The sequence below is a fragment of the Megascapheus bottae genome, chromosome 10 (assembly GCF_031878675.1).
Source record: "Megascapheus bottae isolate mThoBot1 chromosome 10, mThoBot2.hap1, whole genome shotgun sequence".
NCBI lineage: Eukaryota > Metazoa > Chordata > Mammalia > Rodentia > Geomyidae > Megascapheus > Megascapheus bottae.
This window is the reverse complement of record NC_143518.1, coordinates 13,742,559-13,756,167: the sequence shown is the minus strand read 5'-3', so window position 1 is coordinate 13,756,167 and position 13,609 is coordinate 13,742,559. Positions and strand designations below refer to the sequence as shown.

The window sequence follows — 13,609 nt, the reverse complement described above, 5'->3', positions numbered from 1 at the left end:
TTGATGGGAGTGGAATAGCTCTATCAGAGCTGACATGACTGAACAACTTACCATTATCTCAATCACTTGTGTCTAGAGGCTTGAGTAATGGTATGGCAATGGCCACATACTGTACACGCGCACACACACACACACACACACACACACACACACACACGTGCACACACATACCACATAACACATCTGGGGGTAACTGACATTCCCACAGGGATGGATGCTTTCTTTCATTGGTGAAAAAAAGTCAATTGTCTACATTTGAAATTTTATTTTATTTTATTTATTTATTTATTTATTTTTGCCAGTCCTGGGCTTGAGCTCAGGGCCTGAGCACTATCCTTGGACTTTCTCAAGGCTAGAACTCTACCACTTGAGCCTCAGCACCACTTCCAGCTTTTTCTATATATGTGGTACCAAGGAATCGAACCCGGGTCTTCATGCTTGCTAGGCAACCACTTTAACCACTAGGCCAAGTTCCTGGCCCCTACATTTGAAATTTTAATATGTGTGTATGTGTGTATGTGCATCTGTCTGTCTGTCTGTCTGTGTGTACTAATTCTGGAACTTGAACTCAGGACTTGGGCACTGTCCGTGAGATTTTTTGCTCAGGAGTAGTATTCTACCACTTGGGCTACAGCTCCGTTTCTCTCTCTTCTTTTTCCCTTCTCTTTCTTTTTGGTACTTAAAAATCTAAAAAAATTTCCTGTTACAGCTGGCTTCAAACCATGCTCCTCAGATTTAAGCCTCTTGAGTAGCTGGAATTAGAGTTGTGAACCACTGGTGACCAATAATATTTCCATTTTTGAAGAAAAGGTAAGGAAGTAGAGAGGGATGTTGGTTTATCATAAAGCATAGCAATAGCAGCCCCATGGCAAATTGTAATAATTAATTTAGGTTTAATCATCACAGAGAAAACACTCAGTTGTTTGAACAGAAGAAATCTTCTAAAAGGAAGTATTAACAATTGATAGATTAGAGCAAGTATTTATTGATTAATATAAAGAGAATTATAAGAATTTGAGGGATGATGGCATGGTTCATGTCATAGAGGACTTGTAGATCCATGAGTTCAAATCCCCATACTACCACCACCAAACAGACTTATGAAGAATATAGGATTGAACACATGAAAGTCTCTTTAGGACAGAACTATAGTACCCATCAAGAAAGCCCTTTCCAGGTCCTGCCAGCGAGGCCCAGTCTGTGGGTCATTGGCTGGCAGAGAGGATGCCATGGTGCTGTCCAACAGAAGTTGTTAGAAATCTGGTCGTGAAGGTGGAGGGTGGTATCTTTCTGGAGGCATTTTGCTAGACATTATCCTTAAATGGTGGTGGATAGAGTATGCTAGAAATTTGTAGTATAAACTCTTGTCCAATGAGAGTTGATAGTCACAGGATACTCTGCTGCCACAGGCCAGTGTGAAAAAACATCTACCCTGCCCAGGAGACTCAGGCACCATAGCAGCAGTATTTTTTTTTCTAGGTTTTCTTTTTCTTTTCTTTATTTTTTATTGTAATGTATAGAGGGGTTACAGTTATATTCCTCAGATAGTAGGTACATTACTTCTCAAACATTGATATACTCCTCATGTTTTTGTCCCCATTTCCTTCCCCGCACCCCTCCCGATCATCTTGTTTTTCCCTCTTCCCTTTCCTATTTCTAATAAACAAATAAACATTATACAATATGCCAGGTAACAAAGTCAGATACTGTAACAATATAAGATTAACCAAAGGGCAACAAAAGAGAAGAGAAAAGCACAGTACATTAAAAAATATATGCTGTAGTTTTTGTATGAAACATGAGTACTGGATTGTTTTGTGAAATATCTCCTATTCAAATTAGGGACTGAACAGCAAACCCAATCAAGTAGTGAAGCGTATTTGGAACCTAATCACCTTACTTCAAACTTCTTAATAACTTAGAAATTTTGCAGCATAACCTTCTTTTTTATCATGATTCCTATCTACCTAAACACTTTCAATGGATCTGAATGACAATCAGATGACATAAGTAAGTCAGATGTGGTCTGGAGATTACATATATCATTTTCCTTCAATAAGTCTTCTGTTTGTACTCTTAGGTTTTGTATGTGCTTGTGTGTGTGTGTGTGTGTGTGTGTGTGTGTGTGTGTGTGTGGCTCCTAAGGTTTGAATTTATGGCCTGAGCACTGCTTTGTGCTTTTTTGCTTCAGGCTAAGAACTATGTCCCTGAGTCACAACTCCACTTCTGACTTTTTGGTGGTTAGTTTTTTTGCCTAGGCTGGCTTTGAACCATAATCCTTAGATCTCAGTCTCTTGAATAACTAAAATTTCAGGCCTGAGACACTTAACTCTTACTTAAGACATAATCTGGGGAGCCGGGAGTCTGGCCTAGTGGTAGAATGCTTGCCTAGTATGCACGAAGACCCAGGTTCGATTCCTCGGTAACCCACATACATAGCAAAAAGCCGGAAGTGGTGCTGAGGCTCAAGTGGTAGAGTGCTAGCCTTGAGAAAGTCCAAGGACAGTGCTGAAGCCCTGAGCTCAAGCCCAGGACTGGCAAAAAAAAAAAAAAAAGACATAATCTGTATTTTGTGAAAACATAACTTGAATAAATGAATTTAATTTTATCCTGGAACAAGAATAAAATTTGTTTTACAGTACTAACAGTTTTTATGCACATAACAAACATACTTTCTAAAATATTTAATGACAGGAATGGCTATTTGTTTAAACACTATAACAATCACATTTTACTATGTTTTAGAAACTGTTCTTGAACCAGACTTTGATATATTAACCTTGTAAGCCTAGCTACTTGGAGCCTAATGCACAGATTTGTAGCTGCAAGCTGACCCTCAGGAAATTGTGTGTGATATCATATCCAATAAATAAAACAAAGAAAATGCACACACACACACACACACACACACACACACACACACACACACACAAAAAATAACTGTGGTCCAAGTAGTAAAGAACCTGATATTAGTAAGCAAGCCATGAGTTCAAGCCCCAGTATTGTCCCCAGTATTGTCAAAATGTTCTTGATTTAATTATTTCTTTCCCATCAATTTTTCTATTTTTAAAGATGTTTGTAAATTTACTTATATTGTGATATTATTTATAAAACAAAATTTCAGAGATCATAAAATAAAAATTTAGGTACAGGCAACAAATGATATATTATGTCAGTGTTATTCGGTTTGTATTTCAAGACAAGTTGCCATGACTGATTTAGACATCTCTCTCCTAAACCTCCCTAAAACCTAGCATCATCTTCTACATTAATAATTTTTATACAGTTCTGTAACTTTTAACTCATTTGCTATATCTGAACAAGATAAACTTTTTGTAACAAAATACGTAAAATACTCATTTTTATTTTAAATTACTTAGCTATTATAGTCCAAACCAGAGAACCATTCATTGATGTATGCCTAGTTAAATGCTCAATTTAAATTATTTCTATTTATGCCTTATCTTCCTTACCCATTCCTAATTAATAACTTTTACAGAGACAATTAGGGAAAAATAGAAACATGCTGGCAGAATTATAAACAACAGATCAGTGTATTTTATATTAGATAACTACTTATTTTTATTGCTTGAAAAACTTATAATTTATATTCACCAGTCCTGTTTTTTTTGTTGTTGTTGTTGTTGGTTTGTTTCTATGTTTGTTCACAGTGATGAGTTTTGTTTTAATTATATTTTATTGTTAGGGTTATGTATAGAGGAGTTACAGTATAGTGGGTATATTACTTACTGAACATCCATATCCCTTCCCATGATTTTCTCCCAGTTTCATTCCCCCACCCCCTCCCAATTACTTGATTTTTCCCTCCTCTTCCTTATTTCAAATAAACGTATATATAACATACCAGGTACCAAAGTCAGATATAGTATATCACTGTACTAACCTTGGAACGAAAATCCTCAAGCTCTTGGATGCTCATGGTTGACACTAAACCGCAGCAAGCAATGTTTCCAAATAGGCTTTTTGATGGTCAGGTGGCCATAGAATTTTGAGGAGTTTTCTTCTCAGGCTGGCTTTGAGCTTCAATTCCTCAGACCCCAGCTTCCTTTGTAGCCAGAGCTATATGATGAGCCACTGGAAACTGGAATGATTTGGCATGTTTTCTGAGCATTATAGATTTTCCACAATAAATATTGATAACTTATCTTTCCTTAATTTGTTTCCTTTTACAGCAAGAGAAAAAAAAAATCTGACTATGTAGATTCTCTTTTGTTGTTGATAGTCCTGGAGCTTGAACTCTGGGCCCGGTGTTGTCCCTGCCTTTGAATTACAGTACCACTTCCGGTTTTCTGGTGATTAATTGGAGATAAGAATCTCACGGACTTCAGTGCCCAGGCTGGCTTTGAACCCGCAATCTCCAGATCTCAGTTTCCTGAGTATCTAGGATTACAGGTGTGAGCCACCGCGCCAGACAGTAAATTCTTTTTATTACCTTTTACATATCCTTTGAGAGTATTTTTAGCTCAAGTTAATTTTATTCTTCAGTTTTTAAACCCACAGTAGTGATACATTTCATGTTTCAAATGACTTTGGGTATTTGAATAGGACTCAAGTAATCATCAATTTCCCACTAAGTTGTCTGTTTTTCCTCTTTAAATTCCTTTTCAAGCATGAAACTGCTTATTGTTAAATTGTCTCTGGGTTATTTTTCTCAGGGACTGTTGACTGCACTCTGTCACAGGAGCAGGTATTCCATTTACCCTGCTTACACTGTCACAGTTACTAAGGAAAACAGTTTCAGTCTTACTCTACCCTTAGGCAATCTTGTATTGTATTCCATGAATATACTAAAACAAAGAAACTAGAAAAAAATTGTATCATATTTAATTAAGAATTAAAGTGAGACAATACTACATTTTACATAAAAAGAAAAGTGTGAAAAACAAGGTTGTATTGATTTTTCTATCAAAAATATGACTATGAGTGGCTCCTGTACAGAGACATGCATGTAAATCTTATTAAGGAAGCTGAGAGCTGGAGGGTCAGAGTTCAAAACCAGCTCAAGTAGAACAATCTAAGCAATTCCACCCCATGGGAAGCTATCCAGTAAAAACGCCAGACTGTAAGGCACAGCTCAAGCATAGCCAGCCATAAGCAGGAAAGTCAAACAAGCGCAAAAGCTAAGTAGAACTGGCACAAACATATGCAAAAGAAGATGTTCCAATCATTGTAGTCATACACGAAACAGAATTCTAAAAATATTACATGATTGTTTCAAGACAGGGAACTGAGAATATAATTATTTTCTAGGAGGTTATATCTTTTCTAATGATAAAGATTATTATAATGATAATTTTAAAACGACAACCATGTTCATGTAGCCCTAGTATATTTAAAGTGATGTCCTGGTTGGTATTTCAGCATTACTGTTGTCTGAATTATTTTTCAGAAATGTAGATTATGGATTCTAAACTCCGAGGTGCTAATGTTTTGAGAGGAGAGCTTTTAGAGGTAGTCTTCAAGGATGAATATTTTATTGGACCATGATATCACAAAGCTGGGATTGCCTTTTTTTGATGAACATTCAGGCATTCCAGAGGTAGCTCCTCCAACTTCCTTCCAGTAGGCAGATATCTGTCAGTGTGAGAGAGAGTACTCTGAGTTATGGATTTTTCAGCTTTCAGACTTATGAGAAATTGGAATTTATCTTCTTTGAGATACCCAAGTCTCTGGTATATGGTTATGGTACCTTTACAGATGTATGTATAACATGGTATGTAACCTTTCAGAGTTCTCTGGCATAATCCTATTATTTTCCATATCCTCAAATAATGTTTAACACTTTGTTTTAGTAAATAATACGTGGTTCATGTGGCATCATTTTATAGGCACGATATTCAAGTTATATTTAAGTGGCTGTAAAGAGGATTTTACCCTCAACAAAGCAGATTATGAATACATTGCATTTTCATTAGCACTTATTTTTAATATTTGCACACATCCCTCCAATACACTTTTATATGCACTTTTTAATTTTGTACATGTGTTTTACTGTATTTATTTTTGTGTTCTCATCTTTTTGGTAATGGGTATTAGACTCTGGATATTGAAACTTCTACACAAGTCCTTTGCCAGTGAGCTCTTTAAAGCTAATACTTTATATATGATGTTAATTATTGATAATAATATAGTATCAATAACATGAGACTTTTATAAAGTTAACTGCTTTCTCCAATTAAAATACAATATTTTACTTTACAAAATAACCCTCAAATATGTACATAATCCATATATATATATATATATACCTACAGTAAAACATGAAAACATATAGCCAATATATTGATATTCTAGTGAAAAGCTTTAAAAGACAAGCATTTTCAAAAAGTAGAAATCATAATCCATTTATACCTTGTTTCTAATCACTTCTCTCTCTCTATGTATATATATTCTATTAGTTTTAGAACTAACTGAAGAAGGAACAATGACCTGAAGCTGGATTACACTATGAATTTGTCCAATCAAATAATTACTTATAGTTTATTATTCTTCACAGATTATCTTATTCACAATAAAATTCCTATCATGATTTTTAATACTGGATTATTTTATAGCCTTCTGTTGGATTTAATCCAGATTTATTAGAGATTAACTCTTCATACTTTGCTGGCACTAACATGAACTGCTTCTAATGTTTATGAAGTACTGATTGAGAAAAACCCTCCCTGATAAACTGTAAGCCAGTTTAACAAAATCAGTTACCCATTTAGGGGAGAAATATTACAATTTCTATTGATAGATATGCTATGGGGACTCTACATTATACACAACATACCATTGAAAGATATACTTTTGAGAAAGTACAATGTACACAATTTACAACTTTCATTTTGGCTTAGATCTCAGGAAGTCTATTTGTCAAAATTGCTAACACAAACACATGGATAAGATGGCTTGTAATAATTCCCCAAACTGATAATGTTATCTCAGTTCTTGGCATAGGATAATAAGTGTCAGACTTGATTGCAAACTGTAATTATGTAATTGTTGCTAATTGTTGCTATCAAGTTTGAAAAGGACCATTGAGAATCTCTAGAGCCTAAGGTGGTCTTAATCACCCTCTGTTTAACATCAACTCAATGTAATTTCTTATGTCACTTTAACAATCCTGGCTATATTTTCAGCATGAAAATTTCAAATTGCTCTTGTTGCTAAATTACATCCTAAATAAAGCAAATCCTGTTTTGTGTTTGTATATGTTTCAAATGGTGCAGACATCGATAGAAATTCTCTCTCTAGAAATATTCTACTAATTAAAAAAATAAAAAAGAAATATTCTAATAATTGATAGCTCAGAATTGAAAAGGTTCGTAGTGATTCTAGTTCCTACATTCATTGTGTTCACATTGGGATCAACTTTCCAAAATTGGAATTTTGAGAATTCATGGAAAACAAAAAGTGTTGTATTTAATTATATATAGTCTCTAAACACTCTAAAATATTTCTATTTTTATAAAAAAGTATATATCTTTACAAACATCATATATGATGAAAACTTTAAAACCCTGAAAAAAGAAATAAAAGCAGAATCTCCCATGCTCCTGGATTGGAAGAATTAACATTGTGAAAATGGCAATCTTGCCAAGGGCTATTTACAAATTCAATGCAATACCCATTAATATCCAAATGTCATTCTTCAAAGAAATAGAAGACGCAATCCAAAATTTCATATGGAATAATAAAAGACTCCGTATAGCAAAAACAATTAGCAGAAAAACTGTGAAGGACAAATTTCAATACCAAACTTTAGAGTCTATTATAGAGTTATAGTAACTAAAACAGCTTGGTACTGGCACAAGAACAGGCCTGAGGAGCAATGGAATAGAACTGAGGACCCAGATATTACCCACAGACCCATGGCCAAATAATATTTGATAAGAGAGCCAAAAACTAGAATGGAAGAAGACAGCTTCTTCAAGTGATTGTTGACCTTAATGTACTATGTTATCTTTTATCTCTTTGGCTGTCCCTTGGTTATCTCATATTGTTCAGTTTTTTACCATGTTATCTGCTATACTGTATATATGTTTATTTGGTTATTTGGAATAGGATAGGGAAGGGGGGAAACAAGATGAGGGGCGGTGGTGGGGGGAGAGAAATGGGGACCAAAACCTGAAAAGGGTATCAATGTTTGTGAAGTAATGCACCTTCTATCTGGTGAATATAATGTAACCGTACTATTAATTACAATAAAAAATATACAAAAAAAATTATTGCCTTGGCGGCTGGGAGTTTAGCCTAGTGGTAGAGTGCTTGTCTAACATGCATGAAGACCCAGGTTTGATTCCTCTGTACCACATACATAAGAAAAAAGCCAGAAGTGGTGCTGAGGCTCAGGTGGTAGAGCTCTAGCTTCTAGAAAGTCCAAGGACAGCGCGAAAGTCCAAGGACAGCGCTCAGGGCCTGAGCTCAAGCCCAGGACTGGCTATATATATATATATACACACACACACATACATGTGTCTTGGAATTTTATTGCCACAGAATCCTGTAACACTTCCACTGTGAAAATTATGGAAAAAAGCTTAGATTTTAAATGTAGGCTAATACAAGTAAAAACATTCACTTTTTAGTGAATTGTAGTGTGCTCTGACTTTTATTGATGAAACTTCAGATTCTTATATTTATTCTAAAGCTCTTGTTCTCTCTGCAACTTCACTAAAAAATGTACAAGCTTGGATACCCCATTTTCTGTAAAATTTTAGTTATCTTCTTTCAGTCTTTCAGGTTTCAGATCTTGTTTAGTTTTCAACTGTCCTTTCGACCTCAAATAAATAGGAAGAGCTTTTTTTTGTTTTCCTTAGCTGAAAGCCTTTGAGGGTGGGAACAGTTCCAATTGCAGCAAAGTACTTATCCAGTTGTCAGTGTGGCTCTATATCATTCCATGGGATTTTAGAACTGTTTACAGATTGCTGGTGTTTGAAAGCACTCTACTTACTAGGAATCTGCTAAGTGATTAAATTTTTGGCAAATGTTGTCTCCCAGTGCTGCTAAATATGATCTATAAACAAAGGCTCACAAAGTGAAGGGTGATGTGAGGGTGATTTGTCCTAATAGTTTCACAGTATGTAATGAGTCCAGAGTTTAGGGTACATTTCCCTCCCCTGAGGGCATTGGTAAATAAATGAGCATATAGCTATCATTCCACAAGAGAGCTTCATGTTTCAGATCAGCATTATCATACTTATTTGGCACAATGCCTAGAAAGACTATTGCTTGTAAGCTTATTGCACCAAGAAGTTACTATCAGAATATTTCAGCTCTTCCACTGCAGCACTTTTAGTGATTGTTATTTATACATTTGTATATTTTGTAGAAATATATGTTCAAATGTAACATTTTTATTGTGTGTATGGGTTATGTATGTTCATATACATGTTCAAATGTAACATTTTTATTGTATGTGTGGATTATGTATACTTGATAGATATAATTACATATATCCTCTAGTCTTTAAGAGATTCTTACTTTTTCCTAAAGAATGAAAAAACAAATCTCCTATATTAATCAATGTTACTAAGAGAAAGAAAACCAGGAAGTCATGCTTCTAGGTGAAGGTATTTATATGTGTATTACTATACTTACATATATTAGAAAATGTTCTATGTACATATGAATAGCAACATTTTTAATAATTTTTATTGTGATTAATAGAAGGGTTACATTATATTCACCAGATAGAAGGTGCATAACTTCACAAACATTGATACCCTTTCTCATGACATAGTTCCCATTTCCCTCCCATCCTCCCCCCCACTTATCTTTTTCCCAGTTCCTTACAAATGGGGCAATATCATTCTTTCAGACAGCAGCATAGAATTCCATTGTGTATAAATACCACATCTTGTTGATCCACTTATCAACTGAGGAGCATCTGGGTTGGTTCCATATCTTTGCTATGGTAAATAGTGCTGCAATGAACATCATTGTGCTAGTGGATTTAGTATGCCCTTGTTTCTGGACGGTTGGGTAAATGCCGAGTAGTGGAATTGCTGGGTCATAGGGGAGCTCTATGTTTCGTCTTTTGAGGAACTGCCATACAGCTAAGGAAATATTTTTATATCTTTCTACCCATCCCAAAATTTGTTCATTGTCAAAAATATTGCATGAAATGAAATAATGAGAAGTACTACACGCTGAAAACTCAGGAAAGCTAGAAATTTAGCTTCAGTTTCAGTAGGAGACACATAAAATTAATAAATATAATAAAATTAACACCAAATTATTCATGTGGGCATGAGTGAAAAGGGAAACAGGATTTGGGAACCTGTTAAATTTAAAGAGTATATTTTACTTTCAGTCTTCCTTAGTAGGTTTCCACAAGATAAATATGACCAGTAAAGAACCAGAGACTCAAGCCTGTAATCCTTGATACTCAGGAGGCTGAAATCTAAGAATCGAGGTTTGAAGCCAGCTGCGGGAGGAAAATCCATGAAACATTTATTCCAATTAATTACCAAAAAACCAGAAATGGCACTGTGGCTCAAAAGTGGTAGGACACTACAGTTGCGTGAAAAAGCTCAGGGTTAGCACCCAAACCCTGAGTTCAAGCTCCATGACTGACAACAAACAAGCAAATGAAAAAGAGATAAAAATGACCATTAAGTATTATTTAATATATATTGAACCCAAAGACATGTTAGGTCACATCTACCTACCTGTTTTACAGAACTTTTTTCTTAATAAAAATATATGATTGGATATTCTCTTTGATATTCCCAAACTTCTATTTTGTTATTATAGGCATATAACTGAATGGGAGCTCATTTTATAGGAAAACTTTCTTAAGGTTTTTAAATATGTCAAAATAAAATTTGTACTAAAAAATCAAGGTTAATTTGCCTGGGTTTTTGAAACCTTATTTTATTTTTCCCATCCTGGGGCTTGAATTCAGGGCCTGAGCACTATCCTTGGGTTTTCTCAAGGCTAGAATTCTACCACTTGAGCCACAGCACCATTTCTGGCTTTTTTCTATTCATGTAATACCAAGGAATTGAGTCCAGGTCTTCGTGCATGCTAAGCAAGCACTCTACCACTATGCCAAAGACCAGGCCCTTGAAATTGTATTTAAAACAGACTTATAGCACTTGAAAATGTATTTTGTGATTAATATTTGTAGTGTACATTATATTTTCTTTAAGTAGTAATATTGTAGAAGGTAAAAATAAAAAATGAATGAATGTAGAATCTATAACACAAAAATAAATTCTTTAAAAAATGATCTGCTTCACGTGTATTTGGTCATTTGAAATTGGATAGGGAAGGGGGGAAAACAAGATAAGGGGCGCTGGTGGGGGGGAGGGAAGTGGGGACCAAGATATGAGAAAGGGTGTCAATGTTTATGAAGTAATGCACCTTCTATCTGGTGAATATAATGTAACCCTTCTATTAATTACAATAAAAAATATATGAAAAAAAGATCTGCTTATTTTCTCTTCAGATAGTTTTGAAGAAATCTTTTAGAAGCTTCCTTTTGCTGTTATTTCTGTTGTATGAAGTTGTGTTTGATTCTACATTAAATCAAAGTTTGAAACTACAGAATTACCAATACGCACAATATGTTTCAATTGTTTACAAAAAATAAACTGGTAAATTAAATGCTTATTGCTTGCTAAATAGAATTGATTTATTAGAATCTGTTAAAAGTTTAAAGAGAATTATCAATGAATTATGTTATGGAACTATCTTTCATACTTTCTAACTATAACTTCCTTAGCTTTTCACCAGTCTTAACATAAGCTTTCTACTCTCATTACCAGCTAGATTAGAATTTAGAATAGGTTAAATCACTAACAATATTATTTTAAAAAACTGTACCTGAGAAGATGCAGGTTATGTTCAGTTTCACATCACTGCCAATATCAAAATGCTGTTTTAATTGCAAATATGTATCAAACATTAAAGCAAATAAAATTGCATGACTATTGCTTATGCGTTGTACGTGTGTGTGTGTCTCTGTGTGTGTGCTAGAAATAATCATTGTAAAGTCAATCTTACCATGCAGGTTTAAAAGAGCATATGTGATGTTAACTAGACATTTTATAATAGTTAAGTACTTTAATTTGCATAATGAATTTACTAAATCTCAAAGTATCTTACTTCTTTTTAAATTATTTCTTTTTTGAGACTATTTAAAATAAATTTAAGACTAATCTAAATAAATTCTGATTATCTTCTCTAGCTGTATGATATAAATTAATAATTTAAGTTTTACTTAGAGCAAGACTGCTCAATCCAATTGGCAGAGCTAGGAAAGTGACCTTTGTATTTAATTCTGGTGTGAGTATTTAAGACACAATTACTCAAAAATTAAAGCTAACAATTTCCCATTAGCTTAAGGGTGATTTAAGTTAATATTTAAAATGGCCGAGGCAATTTTGGAGTTATTCCATTGGAGATTGTTTTTGATTTACAATTAATAATGTACATATTCTGTCCATCACATTATATATCAATGAAATGATTGTTCTGCTTTAAAAAAATGGAGAGAAAGAACAACATCGTCCCATTTGTAAGGAAATGGAAAGACTTGGAAAAAATCATATTAAGTGAAGTAAGTCAGACCCAAAGGAACATAGGCTCAGTGGTTTCTCGCATTTGTGATAATCAGTACATGTCTAGGACTCTCCTAGCAGAGGATCATGATAGCTCAAAACCTAGATACATAAGGTAATATAGGATGAGACTAATAAAAGGAACTCTAGGATATGGAAACAAGAGCTTTATCTTGAGTGATTATTGTTCTTAAGGTACTATGTTATTTCTCTTCTCTTTTGTTGCCCTTTGGTTAATCTCATGTTACTGTATCTGACTTTATTACATGGTATATTGTATATACATTTATTTGGTTACTAGAAATAGGAAGGAAAAGGGGGAAACAAGATGATTGAGAGGGTGTGGGGAGGGAAATGGGGACAAAAACATGAGAAGGGATATCATTGTGTGAGAAGTAATTCACCTACTATCTGGCAAATATAACTGTAACCCCTCTGTACATTATAATTAAGACATGAGAAAAGGTATCAATGTATGTGAATTAATGCATCTTCTATCTGGTGAATATAATGTAACCCTTCTATTAATTACAATAAAAATATATGGAAAAAAAGAAAAAGTAAAAAATAAATGGAGAGGTGTTCTTGTGTCTTGAATTCAGGGCTGGCATATTGTCCCTGAACTTTTGTGCATTTGAGCCACAGCTCTGATTTGGCTCTCATAGAGCTTCTTTCCCTGGTTGGCTTTGAACCTGGGTTCTCATATGTCAGCTTTCTAAGTAGCTAGAATCGCAGATATTAGTAACCTGTGCTGGACTATTTTCAAAAGATTTATAATTAACTACTATAAGCTGATATTTATTGACTCATTATGGTCTTAGTAAAGTGTGGGTTGATTTGATATTTATAGATTTATTTTATTTTCTCTAAATTTATTGTGACATTATGCTCTGAGAAGAAATGATGATCAATGACTCCACAGGCAAACCCACAATATTGAGTTGGAAGTTTTGAACATTCTAGTGCAGGGAAGTTTTATCAAATGTAAAGAATATATTTATATAATAGCCTAAACAACATTCAAAGATGGACAT

General features: G+C 34.2%; 1 long non-coding RNA gene across 1 annotated transcript in view; it reads right to left on the bottom strand.

Moving 5' to 3' along the window:
* Positions 1-5,473: 5,473 nt before the first annotated feature.
* LOC150057618 (uncharacterized) overlaps positions 5,474-13,609 on the bottom strand; it is a 48,080-nt gene continuing 39,944 nt past the window's right edge. Inside the window, exon 6 of the long non-coding RNA XR_016536768.1 lies at positions 5,474-5,595. This is a non-coding gene — a long non-coding RNA (uncharacterized LOC150057618). The remainder of the gene's footprint in view (positions 5,596-13,609) is intronic.